We start from the raw sequence: 20,081 nt of genomic DNA, 5'->3' as shown, positions 1-20,081 counted from the left end.
GAGGTTGATCTCTGAGATCTGTTCTAGCTAGAAATCTATGATCCCTGAATTCCTTACCATTTATCTCTGTCCTTTTTGATTCTCTTCATTGATCAGAATCTCACTTAGACTTTAAGATCTAATTCAAGTGCCACTTCAAGAAGTCTCTGTCTCTGTGCCTCTTTCTGTGTCTCTCTCTGTCTGTTTCTCTTTGTGTCTCTCTTTCTCTCTCTGTCTCTGTCTTTCTTTGTCTTTCTCTGTCTTTCTCCCCAGCTCTTCATAGCCAGGACCAATCTTTTTCCTGTATCTATATATCTATGGCCATTTACTAGAACTTCTGCAACAAGACTTAGCCCATTCTCTCTTGTCTTTATTTTGTTTGCCATTTAAAACAATCCTCCATAACCAATCTCCAAACTATATTGTCAGATGAATTACATATCATTCCCTTTCATGCACTCTGCCCTTCAGCCAGACTGGCCTCCATGCTGTTTCTGGATGTACCATTCCATCTGCTGCTTCTGGTGCTTTTGTTTAAGCTTCCCTCAATGTTTGGAATGTTCTTCTCTCCTAACCTCTATCTTTTTGAAACCTAATTATCCTTCAAGGCTCATCTCATGTCACCTTCCTTGAGCCATCTGAATCCAAATTTAGTGTTCTAAAGATTAGAACTGTGCCTGACATAGTTGTTGTTTGTCCTTTGTTCTCAAAGAGGACCATGACATCAGGGAGGTGACGCCATGACATGCAAGTGAATTGGATTTAAGAGAGGGAGAGCTGGACAAGGTCACCAGCCTCACTTTCTCTTCCAGAGCCATCTAGTGACCAGATATAGGTCAGGAGGACTGGAGATGGTCTGGATGGAATGGGAGCATCTGACATAGTAGGTGCTTAATAAATATGGAAAAAAATTAAAAAGAATATCTTTTTCCACAGGCCTCATGGAAGGGCATGTCAATTGTTCTCTACTCTTTACTGGATCCACTGCCTCTCTCTTGGAAAAGAGAAGCAAGAAAGGGACTGCTGACTTATTTTCAAGTTCTTTCTACCTGAGAGTATTCCAGAGTTCTAAGGCCCCAAAATTAGGGGGACAAAGGGATAGCCTCAAAAAACAGAGCTTAGAGTCTTGTATACAGGTCACAAGCGATCATTCCAGAAGGCTCTGTGGAAGTACTAAGGACCCAAAGTAAAGCAAGTCAGTCTTTAGCCTCAAAAAGGCTTCTAACATTTTATTGGGGGGGGAATGACATGCAAAAGAATAAATAGAAAAATATATAATAAATGAACAGCAATTTTTGGATGGGGACAGAGTACTGAATACTGGGGAGATCAGGAAAAAGAAAGAAGGCTATAGGTCTGAAAGTATCTATAGTTATCCAAAAGTTATCACAGTCCATAGCAGTCTTCAAGGGATAATAAGTATTTTGGTTGAAGGGAAACCTTAAAGTTGTAAAAGACTTGAGAATTTAAAATAACAGAAATGAAAGGATGTTAGATATAATTTAGTTCAATCCCGTAATTTCATTTTATTGATAATTTTAAAAAATGGTAACTTCATTTTCATATATCTCTCTCTTCTCTCTTACTCCATCAAGTTATCCCCTATAGCAGTGAATAAAAAAGAAAGAGAGAAAAAAAGCAGTTCAGCAAAACCAGATTAATTTTTAGCTCTGTCTTTCAGAGCCAAGTTTGGTCATTATAATTATATAGTTCATATTTGCTGTTCTTTCTATTTCTGTTGTTACAGTCGTGTTTATTGCTTTCCTTGTTCTCCTTACTTCACTTTGTATCAGTTCATTTAAGTCAGTCACTTCATTTTTCAGAAGAGGAAACTTTTACTTTAGAGGAAAAGTGTCTTTCTCAGGGTCACATCACTGGTTAATAAAGGAACTAGGACTAAAACCAAATCCTAGTCTTTTGCTTTAGTTTCAGCTTTGCCACAGTCTAACACAGAAATTAGCATTTAACATATGAATGCTTTATTCCCTTATCTAGAAAATGGGTCTCCCACACAAGTTCTTGGTGCAGGAATGGGCATGTATTGCAAACTCAGTAAATATCAAGTTTCAAAAAAAAAAAAAAAAAAGAATGGATCAAGGAATTTTAGACTCCTTTCCTCTTCTGTCCCCTCTCCTCTCCCCTTCTCTCTCCACCCTCCTTCTCTTCCCTTCTACCCTTCCCCTCCCTTCCTCCCTTCCTTCCTCCTTTCCTCTCCCTTCCTCTTCCCCCCTCCCTCCCCTTTCCTTCCATTTCCTCCCTTCCCTCCCCTCCCCTCCTTCTTCTCTCTGGTCCTTTCCTCTCCCTCCCCCCTCCTCTCCTTTCCTTTCCTCTCCTTTCCTCTCTTCTCTTCAGTGGCTCTTTGAAAGTAAAATGAGTTACAGGAACATATTCACTCTCATTATTTGGATAGTTTTGCTTTCAAAGATGGGAGACCATAGAAGTTGTGATCTACTCATTGTCACATAAGATCAAGAATTGGAATAGACCCTATATATCTTTCTTATTTTAAAGAAGGTAGCAGCTTGAAGAAAAGGAAAGGGAGCCTAAGAAATTTACCCAACGTCCCATCGGTCCTAAGTAACAGAGTCAAGATTTAAGTGTGGGCCTTCTTAACTTCAAGTCCAGTGTTCTTTGCACATAAAGGAGAAGGAGGAAGGGCAGATTCTAAGATTATAATGCAGGGAATGTTGATCTAGAGGAAAACCTAAGCCAATCAGATAGTAAATATTGATTAAGCACCTACTATGTATCAGTGTACCAAAGCTATAACTCCGAAAGGGATTTCTGAGGCTATGTTGTCCAAATTCATTTTGCAGGTGAGAAAACTGAGACCTGGAAAAGTTAAGTGGTGCATAAAGATACATTGATAGTAATTGCCAGAGGAAGGATTTGAACACAAGCCCTTTCACTCTAAGGTCAGTGTTCTTTCCACTCTAACACACTGGGAATACAATGTGACAAAAATAGTCCCTGACTTTGCAGAGTTCATATTCTACCAGGAAAGATAATATCTCTTCTCCCCCACCTTCTATGCTTAACACACACACATGTATACATGTGCACACATATTTGTACATATACACACAAACACATGTATCTATATATATACATGTGTATATGTGTATACATATTTGTATATAAATACACATATGTCTGTCTGTCTGCATGCACATACATACATATGATAAGGGACATAGAAAGTAGGCACAAAGCAACCTTAGATGGGAAGTATTCTTAACTGAGGGATCCAAGTTTCTGTAACTATACAAATGCAAACAACTTTGGAACTGGAAGGGACCTCAGAACTTGCTTAACCAGCCCCTCTCATTTTACAGATAAAGAAACTGAGGCCTGAGGGAGGTTCACTGGATTGTCTGAAATCACACAATTTAGTGGCTGAGTCCAGATCCAAACTCAGGGTTTGTAGTTCTAGTTCTAGTACTGCCCCCTATTTGTCGGTGTCTAGATCTGTAACTCTCATAGTCCTTGGATTATTTTTATTTAACACATTTATTATGTTCAGTTGAAGCTCAAGCTATCATGCAAGTAATTGGGAAAGAAACAAAGAGGACATGACATGCCGTTGCCAGTAAGGAACTTACATTCTAATGGAAGTGGGGGAGAATGTGGGTGGTAGATGGAGATGTTTACAAATAATTCTGCTTGAAGCAGGGTAATCACTGCAAAAGAGAGGAAAAGAAAGTGCTCTGAGAAGCTTAAAGAAGATGAGTTTCTCTCTCTTTCTCTCAGTGAGAAGTCTAGGATGTCACTGAGATTGAGAATCTGGATGACTGAGTGATATTCTCAATAATAATAGGAAAATTAAAAGGGAGAGATAAAGTCTGTTTTAGACATGTTGAATTTGAGATATCTACAGGATATGCAATTGAAGATATCCAAGAGATGTCTGTCTCTGTTTCTCTGACTCTCTTTTGTCTCTGTCTCTCTGTCTTTCTTTTCTGTCTCTCTGTCTCTGTCTCTCTCTCTTTTCTCTCTCCCTCTCTTTCTCGTGGCTGTGTATATGTGTATTTATGTGAGAAGAGAGGTTTTGTGGACAAAGTAAAACCTCAGCTTCAGTGTTAATGGTAGGGACAGATTTTAATAGATACACAATAAGAATGCAGGTTTTGGAGGAAAAGAATCTGAGTTCAAATCCAACTTCTGGCAAATGCTACCCTGTGTAGTGTTGAGTAAATCACTTAATCTACCAAGGCTTGCAAGTCCTCATTTATAAAATGTTGGAGGTTTAGAGTAGATGGTCTCTGAAGTCTGGTCCTTCCATTTATGATTTGGACAATACATGACCTGGATCAAGTCATCTTAGGCTTTGGATTTCAAGGTCCATCTGTAAAATGAGGGAGTTGACCTTGATGGTCTGTAAGATCTTTATCTATCCTAAATTTAGGATCCTATTATCCTAGAACCTTGAAGGTCTTTTCTTTGGCTAAGACTGGGACCTTGGGACTTGCTTCCAAACATGGGGGCAGCATAAACTGGCTTAATGATTGGCAGGAAAAGGATGAGAATGGAAGGTAGGGGGAGGCAAGGAGTATTCTCATCTGACTAGAACAAAGGCTTTGTGAGAGGGACTAATGTGAGATAAGGCTGGAGAAGTGGAGCTTGGCTTCAGACTGCACAGAATCTGGAATGGCAGGATCAGACATAGATTGTTTATTCACTTGGCAATGGGGAGCTGTTGAAGGGCATTTAAGCAAGGTTGGTTTGTCTGGGCCTGTCTGGGCCTGTAGAGAGGTGTCTGGCCTGAAAAGCATTTATATGAAGACAGGAGGGGAAATGAAAACATGGGAGACTCTCACTTCTAGATCCTGGAAAGAGTAATTTCCAGGGATTCATTATGTTACTTTTGAAAAATAAAACAATTGGATTGATGGAGTATCCTCATTTTAATGTGAGAAGAAATAAGAACTTACCTAATTGGATTTAATCACTGTTCCTTTTATGGCTACCTCACACCTGGTGTCCTGAGCAGTTGCCCATTGTCTACTACATTGAGTAAAATGTTTTGAGTGGAGCACCACCCTGGTGAGTTCAGGTGTCCTCTCTATCCTGCGCTTAATATATATTCACTTCCTTTTCACTTCTCTAAGAATCCAATCCTAGAAGAAATTTTTGACATCCCTCAACTGCTTCTATTGATTTGACAATGGCATGGAATTATAAGGTAGAAAGGGGCCTTGAAGGTCACATTAGTCAACCTTCCAATGTGAAGGGTGAATGAATTAACAAATGAATTTACAAATTAGATACCAGGCATTGTGCAGGGCTCTAGGATAAAAATATAAAAATGAGAACAATTCGAGTCCTCCAGGCACTTCCATCAATGGAAAAAGCCTTTCTCTAGCATAGAATCTGAGCTTTACAGGATCTCAGTTGGAAGGGACATCTACTAGAGCCCAAACTAGAATGATTTCTCTGTTGCTGAGTAGTGGTCCCATTGGCTTTTGTTTAAATACCCTTCACTTTCTGGGTAGCCCATTCCACTTTGGAATGGCCAACTCTAACTGTTAAAATTTTTTTTCTGATATCGAGGCTCAATTTGTTATCCCTAGCTCTGTTCCCTCAGCCAAGCGGACTTGTAGAATGTTTGAACTGGAGGGGAACCTGGAGGCCATCTGAATTTGAAACATGAGTTTTTTCTACAGTGTCTCCCAACTGTGCATCTAAGCCACAGGGAGTTCACCATCTTCCATGTGGGGCAGCGATCTTTTGATAGATATTTTCTTATCTTAAGCCCAAATCTGCCTCCCTATGATTTTCAGCCTTGTGTCTATAGGCACAGAGATTGTCCTCTTTTTAATGTGAAAATTGTATCTTCCAAAACCAGTCCTTCAGGAGCCCCTTAAAGAGATGATGGTGATGGTTCTGGCAGCAATTATGCTGCTGATAATACAAACATCAACAACATTTTTGATAGCAGCTTGCATTTATAGAGTGCTATACAGTTTAAATATGTAATCAATGTTTATTAAGCACCTGCTTTGCAAAAAGAACTAACTTTGGAGTTGGGGATTAAAGATAGAAATGACATTCCCTGCCCTCAAGGAACTGATGTTCTAGTACATGGTTAGAATGAATCTTATAATCTTATGTTTTGTGCCATTTTTGCCCTTAAATCTTTATCAGCAGTACAGTGCCTGGCACAGAGTAGTTAGTAAGCATTTATAAAGTACCTAGTATGTACAGGCACTGTTTTAAGCATTTTAAAAGACAAATATCTTGTTTGATCCTTACAACAACCCTGTAAGGGAGATGCTACCATTATCTCCATTTTACAGTTGAAATAATTGAGGCACACAGAGATTAAGTGACTTGTCCAGGATAACACATTTAGTAAATGTCTGATCCTGGATTTGAATTCAGATTTTCCTGACTTCAGGGCCAACACTATCCGCTGCACCACCGGGATAGCTCTGGAGGTGACTCCTAACCTCTAGGTGAATGTTAGAATACTGGTCCTCCTACCAAGGTGGCCTCCTCAAATGAAGAAACTTCTGTGAATGGTAGCATGAACTCCAGCTTTAGGACAATCCAGCAGCAGATTACCTCCTGGACTGGAACAGACTACCTCCTATGACGGGGCTTGCGGATGGAGGTGGGCTGGTAGCCTAAAGAGACAAATAAAATCAGCCTGCTGCTCGGAAGGTATTCTCTTCTCTTTCCAATCTATACTGAGCCCTCTTCTTGCAGATAGCTCTTGGACTTTTCCCCCCTATTCCATGTTGGATGGCATTTTAAGGGACAGAGAGCTCACAAGCATGGTCATCCACATTTTATAGATCAGCCAATTTGAGAGCCTGTCCAGAGTTACATTGGGAATGTCAGAAGTCAGTAAGCAAATCATTGTCTTCCTGGCCCACATCTTCACCCTCTTTCTGCACTCTCACTGATCTAACAAGCCATGTTTGCAGAGCACTTGAGGGTTTTAAAAGCACTTTTCTTATAACGCTGTAGGGTAGCTTGTGGGAGGATGGATAGTTCTATTTGGCAGATGAGGAAAATGATTCCTTGTGGGGTTGATGGATTTGTCCAGGTGTCCTGACCATCAGCCCCATCTGCTATTCTTTCCTTGAAATGAGACTGACATTAGAGTGTGAGTTTTGGAATTAGGAAGACCTGAGTTTTAACTTCGCCTTGGACAGTTAGTAGAAGTGTGACTTTGGGCAAATCACCTACCTACTCTCTCCCTCCTTTCCTCATCTATAAAATCGAGAGTTGGACTCTATGCCCCCTAAGGTACTTTCTGTTCTAAATCTGTGATACTGTGACTTTAAGTCCAAAAAGTATTTTTCAAATTTAAGTTCTGATACTATCCATGGAACTATGGGAAAATTACTTAAGCTCTCTGAGCATTAGTGTGACCCTGAATTAGCCATTTCATTCATCCTGAACCTCAGTTTCCTCTTCCATAAAATGGAGTTAATAATATTCATGCTTCTTTTTTTGAAGGATTATTCAGGAAAAGTGCTTTACAAACTGTAAAATGCCTTACAAATGTTAATCATTATTGTTATCATAATAACACAATCTGTTGAGTATATGGATAGTCTTATACTGTTTGTCCTTGAATTGCTCCTTGTATGTTCTTTCTCTGGTTCTCTCAACTCAGAATCATAAAGTTGTACATAGATGGTCTAATCCAAGGGTTTTCAGTCTTTTTTTTAAAAGCACAATTTATCAATTGTACCTTAATGCAGTTGGATTTCTTTGCAATCCTATGTATTTAATTTTATGCATTTAAAAATATTATTCTGAGAAATGTTCTCTATAATTTATCCAACTGCCAAAGTGATTCACAACTTGCCAAATCTGGTACTTTCAGAACACAAAACTAAGACCCAGAAGCATTATAGGCAGGCCCACAGAGCTCTTGACTTCCAGTACAAGTTGATCCTACAAATATTTATTAAATCCTTATTTTGTGCAAGATAATGGGAATAGAAAGACAAAATGGGAAAAATTGCTCTCAGGAAGTTTACATTCTAATGGGGGAGAGGGTCTATGGCATGTTAACATGAACATCTGAATAGGACGGATAGAGCACTAATAATTGAGAATGTCAGTCATCCAATTGTGCCCATTTTTTCTTGAGCTGGTAGACCACCTATCTCTTGGATTTCCTTGGCAAAGACAATTTGACAAAGAATGGTTTTTCCATTTCCTTAACTAGTTTTATGCAGGCAGAGTGACTTGCTTAGAGTCATATAGTTCATAAATATCTGAGGTCACATTTGAACTCAGATCCCAAAGCCAAGGCTTTATCCAGTGCACCACCTAGCTATCACAAGGCTTCCCATAGGAAATGGCAAATGAGCTGTATCCCGAAAGAAGCCAGAGATCGATTCTAATAGAGTTTAAGAGGGAATGCATTCCATGCAGGGTCAGGGGAGGGGAGGGAGCCTGGGCAAAGCTTTGCTTGGGGATGGAATGCTAAGTTTTGGGAAACAATTAGTAGGCTCATGTGGCTGGAATGTGACTGTGTGAAATAAACCTGGAAAGACTGGCCACTGGAAAAAGTCACAGAGAAACAGGTTGACTCATAGAGTTACGTGTTGAATTGATTATACATAAGAAGAAAAGCAAGATTTATATAATGGAATTTATATTATATAAATGGAATATATTTACAATTTCATGTAAAATTCTTTCCGATTCTAAACAGCAAGTGGAAATACTCATTTGAGGCTTGTTAACTTCAGAATCAAAATAAAATTAAAGTTAAATAATAAAATAACTTGGAACTAGATTGTTAGGGATAATATATGCCAAATAAGAATTGGCTTTTTCTTTTGAGGCAATGGGGAGCCATTGACGCTTCCTGAGCAGGATGGAGGGCAGAAGATAAGCCTTCTACTTTCTATCTCCCACAGAGCTAAGGAAAGACTAGATACCATAGAGCTCCAAAAATGTTCTCTGAATAAAAATGAAATCCTTTCTTTCCTGCTATCTCTTCCTCCCTTCCATCCTTTAGGTACTAATCTCAACACCCCCCCCCTCCAATTCCCTCTCCTCAGAGCTGTAGTTTTCCTTTGACTGCCCCTTGCACAAGCCTGAATCAGTCCCCTTTTGGCATTTCCTCACTTGGATCTTCAGTTTTTTCTCCAGCTTCTTCAAGGAGTGACTCCTATCCTTCCCTTCTCAACTTTCTTGAATCTGGACACCTTATCATTTAATGTCCCAGAATTACCCCCACAGACACACTTTGTCCCTCTAGCTCCCTTCCCAACTGTGAGTCTTGAAAAGATCAGATAATGTCGATTTCTCTCTTTTTAATGGAAAGGAACCCCAATGAGAGATGGATTTGGACTCATTTGTGAGCAGGCTTTCTAATCACCAAAGCAATAGAACAATCCCACCAGGATAGGGAAGGGGTTTGAACCCATTACACACACACACACACACACACACACACACACACACACACACACACACACACACACACTTTGGATGAAGGAACCAAGGATGTTTAGCTTTGAGAAGAGAGCCTTCAAGGACGATGGTAATTGTCTTCAAGTATCTGAAAAGTTGTCATGAAAAAGAGGAATTAGATTAGTTCTATTTGGTCCCAGAAGGCAGAGCAGCGAGCCAGGTTGCAAAGGAGGAAAACTGAATCTTGGTGTCAGAGTAAAAACCTTGCTAATGTAATAATAGCTAACATTTACATGATGCTTATTGTGTCCTAGGCACTGTGCAAAGTGCTTTACAATTATCATCTCATTTGATCCTCACAACAACCCTGGGAGATAGCTGCTGTTGTTATCCTCATTTTACAGATGAGGAAACTGAGGCACAATGGTGGTGAAGTGACTTGCCTGGTAAGTGAGTCTGGGTCCAGTCTGGTGCTCTCTCTACTGCGCCTCCTCTCAGCTAATTTAACAATGTCCCTGACTTGGTGATCTTTATAGAGAGAGGGGAGCAGCCAGGTGCTTCCAGGGAGACAGGAAGATATCATTTTGAGTTCAAATCTACCTTCAGATTACTTACTAGCTGTGTGGCTCTGTGGACCCACATAATGAAGACAGGACTCAGAGGAAAAGACCTTGATGTTGGGAAAGATTGAAGGCACAAGGAGAGAGGGACAGCAGAAGGTGACATGGATAGTATCAGAAAAGCAACAAGCATGGGCTCGGATAAACTGAGAGATGATGGATAAGGGAAAGGTTCTGTTAATCTGCTTTAGAGGGCCTGACCTTGATTGAGATCAGGAATACTCTGGAATGGGAGAAAACCCAGATAAGATTCTCTCTCTTAACCAGGACTTGGCCATCTCTTCCCTAGCCTGATAGGAGTGTCCTTTCTCCCAGCGCCCTTTCTGGGTCCTGTACTTTCACCTGATTGGACATAAGGGTCTTCCTGCTCTGAACAATGTGTGAACTCCAGTCTGAAATCTAATCTGAGTTTACCTTTTCCATCCATTCCCCTTGCCCCATCATTAGATTAGAGCTGCAAGTGACCTTAGAGATCAGCTAGTTAAAACTCATTGAAACCCCCTCATTTTATAGAGGAGAAAACAGGATCAGAGAAGGAGACTGGTGTGTCCAAGGACACACAGCTGCTTAGTGGATGATCTGGGAACCCAGCCTAGGTCACCTGATTCCTGTAGCCTGGGATTTTTTCCCCTTTCTCTCCTACTGCAATGAACTGAGCTTGGAGGCCCAGCTGTCTGCCAGCTATTTGAAGGGATCAGATAAACTTCCCTGCACCAAAATGTTATCTGCTTGTATCCTTCCAGGAATATTTGGGCTTTGAGCAGAGGAAAAGGACATACCCTGCAGGAATGGGTGAGCAGCGGTGGACTTTCCCTCCTGCCCCACTGACCTGTCCCTCCTGACCTATGCCATTGGTGTGTGTGTGTGTGTGTGTGTGTGTGTGTGTGTGTGTGTGTGTGTGTGTGCTATTTGGCATCCCCACAAAGAGTAAGCAAGTGCTTACTCTGCCTGCATGTGAGACTGCTTTGGGGCAGATTCATAAAAAAGCCAGCTACAGGAAGACTTTAGCCTCTTTCCCAGGGCAGTGTCCTTAACTCTGTCTGGCAGCATTATTTAACTCCACTCACCTTTTCCCCACTTCCCTCCCACCCTAGCCATCTGTAAGCCTTCTTCTCCAGCTTGACTTAGAAGTTCTCCTAAGTAGCAATGGGTTGTCAGATGGAGATGGAAGGAAACCAATATCCTCTGGGCAGAGTGGGCATTGCAGCTTTCTGGGATCAGGGCTGGAGCAAATGGAGTTGGAGCCAAGGCAGACTCTCCTCCCAGCCAAGGGGGAGCTCTCTACCCTGAGGCTATCCCCTGAAGCTACCCAGTGAGGATACCCCCAGGGTGCAGAGAGGATTTTTGAGTTCCCCTTTCCATAGGAAGCTGCTCTGAGTGAAATCTGGTTAAATTAAAGCATGGGAAGCTCTCTTGAAGAAAAAGGATAAAGGGGACAAATATTATCACCAAAAAGGCAAAATGTAGCCTGAGGACAATTTGTGGTGTATTGGAAAAATCTTTGGGTTTGGGTTCTGAAGGCAGATTCAAATCCTGCCTCAGACACAGCAGTTGTGTGTCCCTAGGTGAACCTTAGCTTCTTCATTTCTAAAATGGGGTCATTGGCTTTTATCTCTTAAATTTTTGATCCTGTGATACAGATGATGGTTTGGCATTATGTTAGGACTGGGCTCTGGGAGGAATAGGTTAAATGTTTTCTGATATGAATCTCCAAAGTGTTTTTTTTTTTTATTTTTATTTTTAAATCCACTACCCCCAGTCCACTGGGTCCTCTCCCCTGAGAGATTGCTGTTTCTGCCCCCATCCTTGGCCAAGATCATGTGTGGTCATGCAAGGATCACTGTGCCTTCAAATGGTGTGGCAATGGGAGATGCCTGGATTTAGAGTCAGAGCCCCCCACATTTGAATTGTGGCTTAGAGTTTTACTACCTGTATGAACTTGGGAAATTTCTCCTTTCCCTAATCCTTGATTTCCCTCACTGTAAAATGAAAGGGCTGGATTCATTGGTTTTCCATCTCTAGTGTTCTATGACACCTTGATGCTTTCTCCCTGTGTGACCTTGCTTGGACAAATCACTTTGGGTCCCTGAGCCTCCAACATGGTGAGGCTGGCCTCTATGGCCTCCGACGTGTGGAGTCTACTTCTGTGTCCTCAGATACCCCCAACCCCCAGAGGATGGTAGGGAGGGAATGCAGTGTGGGGCAGAGAAAAGGAAGCTAGCTGGGCATGGAGCTGGAGTGTCCTCTGCCTCTCTTATTGGCCAGGTGAGCGGATTTGACTGATTAGGGATCTTGGCTGTTCCCGGCTGCCTTCCTTGTCTCCCTCCCTCCCACCCCCTCTTCTATATTGCTTCCATTTTGGTGCAGTGCAGACTTTTGGTTTTAACTAGCCGAATTGATATTCTGAGCAAGCCTGTGAGCAGGGATGACAGAGCTTCTCCAAGCATATGGGGGAGCTAGCTGGGCCTGCAGCTGCCCGCTCTGTCCGTCACGGAGTCTGGCTGGCCCCGAATGCCTCCCAACTTTAAAGGAACAGAGAGGAATTTTGGCTTCTCCTCTTTTTCCCCTTTCTGTCACATTCCCCAGGAAGAGGCAGGGGTCTACAGTCAGCTTGGGTGTGTGTGTGTGTGTGTGTGTGTGTGTGTGTGTGTGTGTGTGTGTGTGTGTGTGTGTAAGGGGCGACAACAAGGGGCCATTCTGGGATGAGACAACCTGAGGCAGGCCACCTGTTTAGGAGCAGAAAAAAGTCACAGAGGGGCCACTGACCTTGGAATTCCTGCTTCTTCAACTTTCTTCTTTCCCCTTCCTCTCAAACCCCTGGCCCCTTCCATTTTTCAAGGAGACAGATCTGCTGTGGGTGAAATTGGAGAAAGATTAGACTCTGTGCATTATAGTGGGTGATAGACCCCAAGGGACTTGGGATAGCTGGGAACGAAGTCGGTGCTCAGCCTCTTAACTCCTTACACGAAGTGTATTTCATCCCCTCTACTCTTCTTCCTTGCAACAGGTATTCAGGCACCATAAAAGCACATGGTTTCTTGCAATCTGAGGAAACCCCAGGGATCAATGACTCTGAGGCAGCCGAGAGCTGGTCCCTCGGAGAGGCTTCCTTTCAGGCCAGAGTTGCAGGGAATCCTGGAACCTTAGAATGTAAGGGCTGGCTAGGGAGAGTTTAGGAGCCTGTCCACTAGGTTTCTGTTCTCTGATGTTGGTGCTCCTGGCACTGGGCTGGTGTGGTCCTTGGGACTTGTCTTTTTGCCTTAGGGGAAGGGGAGGCAGTTATGTGGGAGCACTGGGCCTCTGGGGCCATTTGCCTGGTGGCGCTAGGTCCTGACCACTGGAAGTGCATCCAAGCTCACACCACTACATCTCTCCATGTATGGCCCCTGGATCCTAGCAATGGCCCTGCCTCCAGACGCCTGGGAAGAGAAGGGGACTGGGGAGATTGTTTGTGCTCAGCTCTGCAGGGTCGGGAATAACTGACCAAGTTGGTCAGGAAGAGGTGGCATGTTTTTTTTTTTTTTAATAAAAGAGAATGACTTCCCTGGGAAAAGCATCTGGACCCCCTTCTCCCTCACCCAGACTCATTAACCAGGCAGGCCTTGGGGGGTGCCCCCAGCCCCCAACCTCACTGCCCCCCTTCCTTCCCCAAAGGATCGCAATCGAACCTGACAGTCCTTGTCCTTGACGGTTTCTCCCACTTCTGGGTAGGTGGCAGATTCCTGGGAGTTTGCCATCTTCTCTGTTTGTTGTTATCCCAAGGGACGTATTAAAGGAACAAACAACAACATGGTGGTTGATTCCACCCTCCCCCTCCCCCCCAATCCCCCTACCTCCTGCTGGAGACAGCTTTTTTTTTTTTTTTTTTTTTTTTTCCTTTACTCCATCAGCCGGGTTTCTTCCCCCCTTCCAAGTGCCTTAAGCTGAGGGCAGAAACATCCCCTGAGATTGCATTTTGCTGGTGAGATGCTCTCATAAATATACCAGCTCCCTCCCCTACCTGCTTCATCAGGATGGTACAGTCTGCAGAGGGACTCCAGGCGGCTAGCCCAGCCTCTCAGCGCCTTCCAGATGCGGTACAGTGATTATTCGGCTGGGCAACTGGAAATCCTTTTGGATGGGTGATGATTTCTTAGCCAAGTAAGTAGCGACATCCACAGCATGGGAAATAAAGCCCGAAGCTCTCCCCTCTTCCCTCCCCCCGCCACCTTCTCTTTTTATTTCGAGGGGGGAGGGGAAGGGGGTGGCATTTGGGGGCTTGTTTATTTAGCAGGCTGTTTCTTGTGGAAGCAGGAGCCGCCGTGGGGAAGAGTGTGTGTGTGTGTGTGTGTGTGTGTGTGTGTGTGTGTGTGTGTGTGTGTGTGTGTGTGTGTGTGTGTGTGTGTGTGTAAGGGGTGACAGTGACTTAATCTGATGGAAGCTTTAGGTCTGGGACCCGGGAATCTCTGGGAAGGCAATGCACATTTCCATGGTGTTACGCAAGGGTATAGCAGAAGGGCAAGGTTCTCTCCAAAATAAATAGCACTTGGGCTAAGGTTGAAAATTAGCCGCGGATTGCAGGGCACTAGGGGATTTTTGGCTAAAAGTCACGGGGGTTGCTGCGGGTTTGGCTTTTCCCCGGCAAGCAGTTATTTCCTAAGGAGGGAACCCAGCACAGGTGAGCTTTGCTGGGAAGCTGGGGATACTGGGAGTGTGATTCGCTGAGGTTTTATTTTATTTTGCGGGGGGGGGAGGGGGTTTGGTTTTGTGTCATGTATGTGGTGTCCCAAAAAACCCCGGGGAGGGATGGTCTTGCTGGGCAACTTTCCCAGGGGCTGCTGTGGCCAGTTCTGGCTTGTCCCTGGCTAAGGGATCGGCACCTGTGGGGGCTCAGCGGCAGTGGTGGGGTTAACGTGCTTGGAAAGGGATCACTTTGCACCATTTATGTTGCAGGGTGTAGTTAGAGAGTGAGCCTGGGCTGCATTAAAATTGGATGCCTTTAGGAGGATGCTGGCTCATAGTTGTGTCTTTGGAGACGCTTGCTACCCGCACAGATGGAGGGGACTCATGGGCTACTCGGCTGAGTTCTTTCCCAGCCTCTTGTGAATTAGTGGCCGGGGCCTCCCCCTCCCCTGGCTGCCTCGGAGCCTTTAGCAAATGAACATGTAGGGGCAGCTTCAGCCTTCTGCATCTGCTTCCCTATCACCCCGGGTCATCAATTTTCAAACTCCAAGCAGGGCTGTCACCAGGCTCCGAGGAGGAGCTTGCTGGCTTCCCCCCTGCTTGTTACGTAAAAGACCCAGCAGCCTCTTCATCCACTTGGGAGCCGGGACTTCTCCGTTTGATGTGGATGCTGCATCAGCTCGGGGTCTGGGTCTGCTCGGGCTCGGGCTCTGTCCCCTGTGATCTCATTTACCTGCTATCCCTTCCCCGCCCCTGAGCCCCCTCCCCCATCCTGCAAGCTGCAGGCTTTTCGAAGCCATTGCCTGTTACTTCCTCTGACTTAATGAAATGGGAACTTTGAGCCATCTCAGGAGCTTGGAAGTCTGCCGTCTGGAAGGTAAGTCGTGGGCTTGCCGAGCAAAAGGAAGGGCTCTTGCTTTGGGCAATCGATTGTGGGGGGGGGGGCTGATCTACAGTCCCTCGTTATTATATGAAAGCCGAGCTATTTATTGAGTGAATTCATGAAGAATGGAGAGAGCTCATATATTCAGGCTTTTTAAGGGAACGTGTTGGTGTTCTATCAAGAAAAATTTGCCTTGGACTTGAGAAGTTGGAGGGGCTCGGGCACTCTGACCTAGGATGGCCTTGCCGTTTGAACTGGGTGAAGAGAAGAGTTAATGTTGCAAAGGGCCTGCCCCTGCAGATGGAGGAGAGATGTGCCGGGGGTGGGAGGACTGCCCGTGTCCGGAGGTCGCCTGGCATCTGCAACCCCTCTGGATGTACACACATGAGTGCAGCCTTGGCTACACACCTGTGCATTAATGCATAAAGCACGGTAGACCCACCTTCCTGTAGGTGTGGGAATGCTGCCCTTGTCATGGCACACACAGGCACACATGAGCCCGTACGTGCCCTCCCATGAGGGCTCGCACCCTTTCCCACACGTTTATGAACACAGAAGCACAAATGTCCCTTTCACCTTGGTTCTCCTCAGTCCTCTGCATTATGTCAGTGAACATTTCAGTCTCTGGGGGGAAAAAGCGATCTTATGGTTCAAGCTGGTTGAAAGCCATCCTCCCAGCCTTACCTTAAGCAGGAGGGCACGGGAGATATTATGCCCAGTGCACTAGCTGCTGTGCATGGATGATGGGGAGGGTGTGGTGCACCTGCATTCTTGGGGAGGCTTGATTTGGCCCCAGGGACTTTCTATCTCCTGAGATTCTGTGGGAAAGGGCCTGAGCTGCTTTTTCCTATCTGCACATGGAGAGCCGGTGTCCATTCCTGATGCATTACCCCCCTCCCCCCCATCCCCCATTGCCTTGCTTGAGGATATGGACAGTCTCCAGAGCCTGGTTAGTGTGGCACCTGGCAAGGCTCAGACCAGGTCCCCCTGGGCTGTCCCCAAACTTGCTGGTTCCAGAGGTTCATGGAAAATGCTCTACTGTGGAACACCTGGGACTTGGCTCCCTGGAGATACCTGATTGCTGGGATTGTCTCTGGGCTAAGCTTGCTGTTAGCCTGCCCAGAAGTCTACTTGCCTTTCCTATCAATTACTTATAATGATGCTGATGCTTCTCAGAATTTAGGGATCTTCCCTCATTACTTCCCTCCTTCATCTTCCTAATCTTTTCCCCTTATCTTTCCCTTTTAATTCTCCTTTTCCCCTCCTTTTCTCTGCTCCCCTTCTTGTCCCTTTCAGGGACCTGCAGAAGGTGACATGTGGAATTTGTCATAGGCTAGATCCCTAGATGTTCTAGTGTAAATGGGTATAAGTGAAGAGGAGGAAAGCCTGTACAGTCCAGGCTGGCCGGAGACTAGGGAATCCCCACCCTGTTGAGGATGGTGCTTTCCAATTTTAATCTATATATATTTGAGAGAAACATGACTTTGTAATTTCAGGCTTTCTTTCTGTTCTTCTCTTCTTCAGCCAGAGCCCCAACCTCCCCTAGCTCTCCCTTTGGACCGGGAAAGCTAGATATATTCCTTTGGTATCCAGTGGAGAACATCTATGTATCCAGCCTCTGTAGGGGGGCCAGGGGAAGGGGAGGCAGAACTCCGACTCCTCCCCAAGTTGCTTTTTTGACAAATATTTCCAAGAAGGGGACATGCCTTTTGGCATCACTAATTCATCAGAGCAAGAAGAGACCTGAGAGAGAAGTGGACCAACCCAACCCTATGGGGAAACTGAGGCTCAGAGACATGACTACCTAAGATCCTGCAGTTAATCAGTGGCAGACAGCTACAAGTAGAAGCCAGGCTATTGGCTTCTGACTACTTTTTCTCCTATCATGTGCTGCATGGGAAGGAACAATAAACAAAGAAAACATTCTCAGAATCATAGTACATAGAGCTGGATGGTACTGTCTAGTGCCTCATCTGGTCCAACTATGTTGTTGGGGAAACTGAGGGCCATGAAGGTCACATGATTTACTCAAGGTCACACAGGGTTTGAGCTGAGATTCAAGCCCAAAGTCCCCCAACTTTAAATGCAACATTCCTCTGTGACTCGTGTAGATTATTTGTATTTCTTAATTCATGGTGGGGTCAGAAAAGTTATCTGCTTGGTCTGTCAAAGGAGAGTTAGCCATCCTTACATAGAAGCAAAGGAAGTGACCCCATGTCTAAGTAAAATGCCCCCTGGACAAAAAAAAAAGTCTCCAGATCTGAAATTCCCTTTATGTTTTCTTTTAAGAGAAGTGATGTGGCTTCATGGATAGAGTGCTGGGGCAGAGTCAGGAAGCTCTGTGTTCAAATTTTTCCTCAGTCATAGTCAACGGCCGTATCTTTTCCTGTATGTCACTTAACCTCTGTTCCTCAGTGAGAAAATGGATCCAATAATAGCATGTTTCACAGTGGGGAGGAGAAAATAAATGGAGAAAGCACTTTGTACACCATAAAGTGCTATGCAAAATACCATAGATATTTCATTCCCATTTCCATAAGCTTTGATCCTGTGGAAAATGTGAATAAGTTTAAAAGTTTGATGAGAATAGGGGATGGGGTGGAGTTGGTTGCCTTGTGTTAACCTATCCTAAGTCATTTATATCTCAGGTAGGAAGGAGGAGGCTCTGGAGAAAAGATCTAGAGGAAGGGAAAGGGGAAAGAGGAGGAAGGCTCTAGGTATCTGAAATAGGACAAGCCACTTGTTGAGTGTGAAGAAGAGAGCTGGATTTGGGCTCAGAGCAGATGGGTTCAAATCTTGATTCTGCTACTATCTACCACTCAGACACTCTGGCCAAGTCATTAGTCATTTTGGTTTCAGCTCCTTTATAAGAGGCAGGAAAAGGATTAGACTAGATACCTTTTAAAACTTCTTCTCTCCCTTATTCCCTCCTTTCCTCTTTCCCTCCCTCCCTTCTTCCTTCCCTTCCTCTTTCCCTTCCTCCCTCTTCCCTCTCTCCCTTCCTTCCTTCCTCTCTCCCTTTCTTCCTTTCTCTCTCTCTCCTTTCCTCTCTCCTTCCCTCCCTTTTATTTCTCCTTTTCACCCTCCCCTTCTTTCCTCCCTCTCTCCCTCCATCCTTCCTTCTTTTCCTTTCTCCCTCTCTCCCATTCTCCTTTTCCTCCCTCCCTTCTTCTTCCCTCTACTCTCTCTCTTCCTCCTTCCCTCCATCTCCTTCTTTCTTACCTCCCTCTCTTTCTTCTTTCTTCTCTCCCTCCCTTCCTCTTTCCTTCCTCCTTTCTTTTCTCCCTTTCTCCCTCCTCCCTCTTTCCTTCCCTCCCTCTCTCCTTCCTTCCCTCCATCTTTCCTTCCCTTCCTTCTTTCTTCCCTCCCTCTCTTTCTTCTTTCTTCCCTCCTTCCTTCCCTTCTTCTTTCCTTCCCTCCCTTCCTCACTCCCTCTTTCCCTCCTTCCCCACATTCCTCCTTCTTTCTTCCTTCCTTTTCCTCCCTCCCTCTCTTCCTCTTTCCTTTCCTTCTTCCCTCCCTTCTTTCCTTCCTTCTTCCTTTCATCCTTCCATCTCCTTCCTTTCCTTTTTCCTTTCTGCCTTCCTTGCTTTCTTCCATCCTTGCTTTCTTCCATTCTTCTTTCCCTCTCTCCCTCCTCTTCTTCCTCTTTCTTTTTTTCTCTCTTCTCCTCTCTGTCTCTGCTGTTCTTTCTTTCACCTTTTTGCATATTTTTATGAGTTAGAACTGCTCTAAGAAATCAGTTCAATTCAATTCTCTTCTCTTCCCCTCATATTACAAATGGGCAAACTGAGGCCAGAGAGAAGTGACTTGCCAAATGCAAGTAGCTCATTAGTATCAGAGTCTGGACTAGATTCTCATGCTAATAGCAGAGTTTCCTAGTAAGCAAACACTGTCTTTCACGGGATGAAAATGATGAATGAATCTCTTCATGTGGGCTTTATCTATAAACTAATACAGAGGAAGGTGGGGGATCCTTTGTCCTCAAACAAGAGTTGGGGGCTCTAAAGGCCACCATCTCTACCTCGGTCCTCTTGGAATTACTGCTGAGTTTGATGGCAGCCACAAGGCACAGGAAGACCTGAGTGACTCCTGCCTCAGACTATCCTGTATCCTGGATACATTTCTTAAGTTCTCTGCCTTGATTTCCTTATCTGCAAAATGAGGATAATAATAGCCACCTAATTTCCAGGGTTTTTGTGAAGATAAAATGAGCGATATTGATAAACACTTATTCTTTAGTCATTCATGGTCAGAGCCGAGGTTGGACTAGACATATCCTTTGCTAAGTGAACCTAGGCTTGGGAGCTGTAGAGATGTATGGGCAAGCCGGCAGGAAAGGGGGTATATCCAGGATGTTGGGAGGGCAGCCCTTGGGCCATGTGACAGGCTCCACTCTGGCTTTGCTCTGTTCACAGGCGGTTCAATGTGAATCCAGCAGGCGCATCCCTTGGAGAGTGGGAATAACTGGGGCCCCTCCTCCGTGGGTTTCTGCTATTCACGTGTCTATAGCTCCCAGCTCCCTTCTCAGGGAATTTGACTGGAAATAG

General features: G+C 44.5%; 1 protein-coding gene and 1 long non-coding RNA gene across 26 annotated transcripts in view; one reads left to right on the top strand and one right to left on the bottom strand.

The window, feature by feature from the left end:
- ATP2B2 (ATPase plasma membrane Ca2+ transporting 2) overlaps positions 1 to 20,081 on the top strand; it is a 504,660-nt gene that overhangs the window by 168,961 nt on the left and 315,618 nt on the right. For 2 of the 24 annotated variants that reach the window (XM_074283919.1, XM_074283914.1), the window contains one exon: positions 2,796 to 2,894. The exons of 7 other annotated variants lie outside the window; for them this stretch is intronic. The gene's annotated coding sequence lies outside the window, so the exon portion shown is untranslated. Of the gene's footprint in view, positions 1 to 2,795; positions 2,895 to 14,002; positions 14,127 to 14,371; positions 14,644 to 14,874; positions 15,526 to 20,081 lie in introns of those variants that run through there. 15 more of the 24 variants (XM_074283921.1, XM_074283911.1, XM_074283918.1 and 12 more) reach the window with 11 other exon arrangements.
- On the bottom strand, positions 832 to 14,085 carry LOC141551828 (uncharacterized). Of its 2 annotated transcripts, XR_012484977.1 has the most exons (4): positions 13,987 to 14,085; positions 13,655 to 13,728; positions 12,753 to 12,837; positions 832 to 1,581 (listed from the first exon to the last, which is right to left on the bottom strand). It is a non-coding gene; the product is annotated as an uncharacterized LOC141551828 (long non-coding RNA). The 2 variants fall into 2 exon arrangements; XR_012484976.1 differs by lacking the exon at positions 13,987 to 14,085 and having other exon boundaries at positions 13,655 to 13,741.

Source organism: Sminthopsis crassicaudata, chromosome 1 (genome assembly GCF_048593235.1).
Source record: "Sminthopsis crassicaudata isolate SCR6 chromosome 1, ASM4859323v1, whole genome shotgun sequence".
NCBI classification, from domain to species: domain Eukaryota; kingdom Metazoa; phylum Chordata; class Mammalia; order Dasyuromorphia; family Dasyuridae; genus Sminthopsis; species Sminthopsis crassicaudata.
This window is presented reverse-complemented; position numbering and strand designations above follow the sequence as displayed.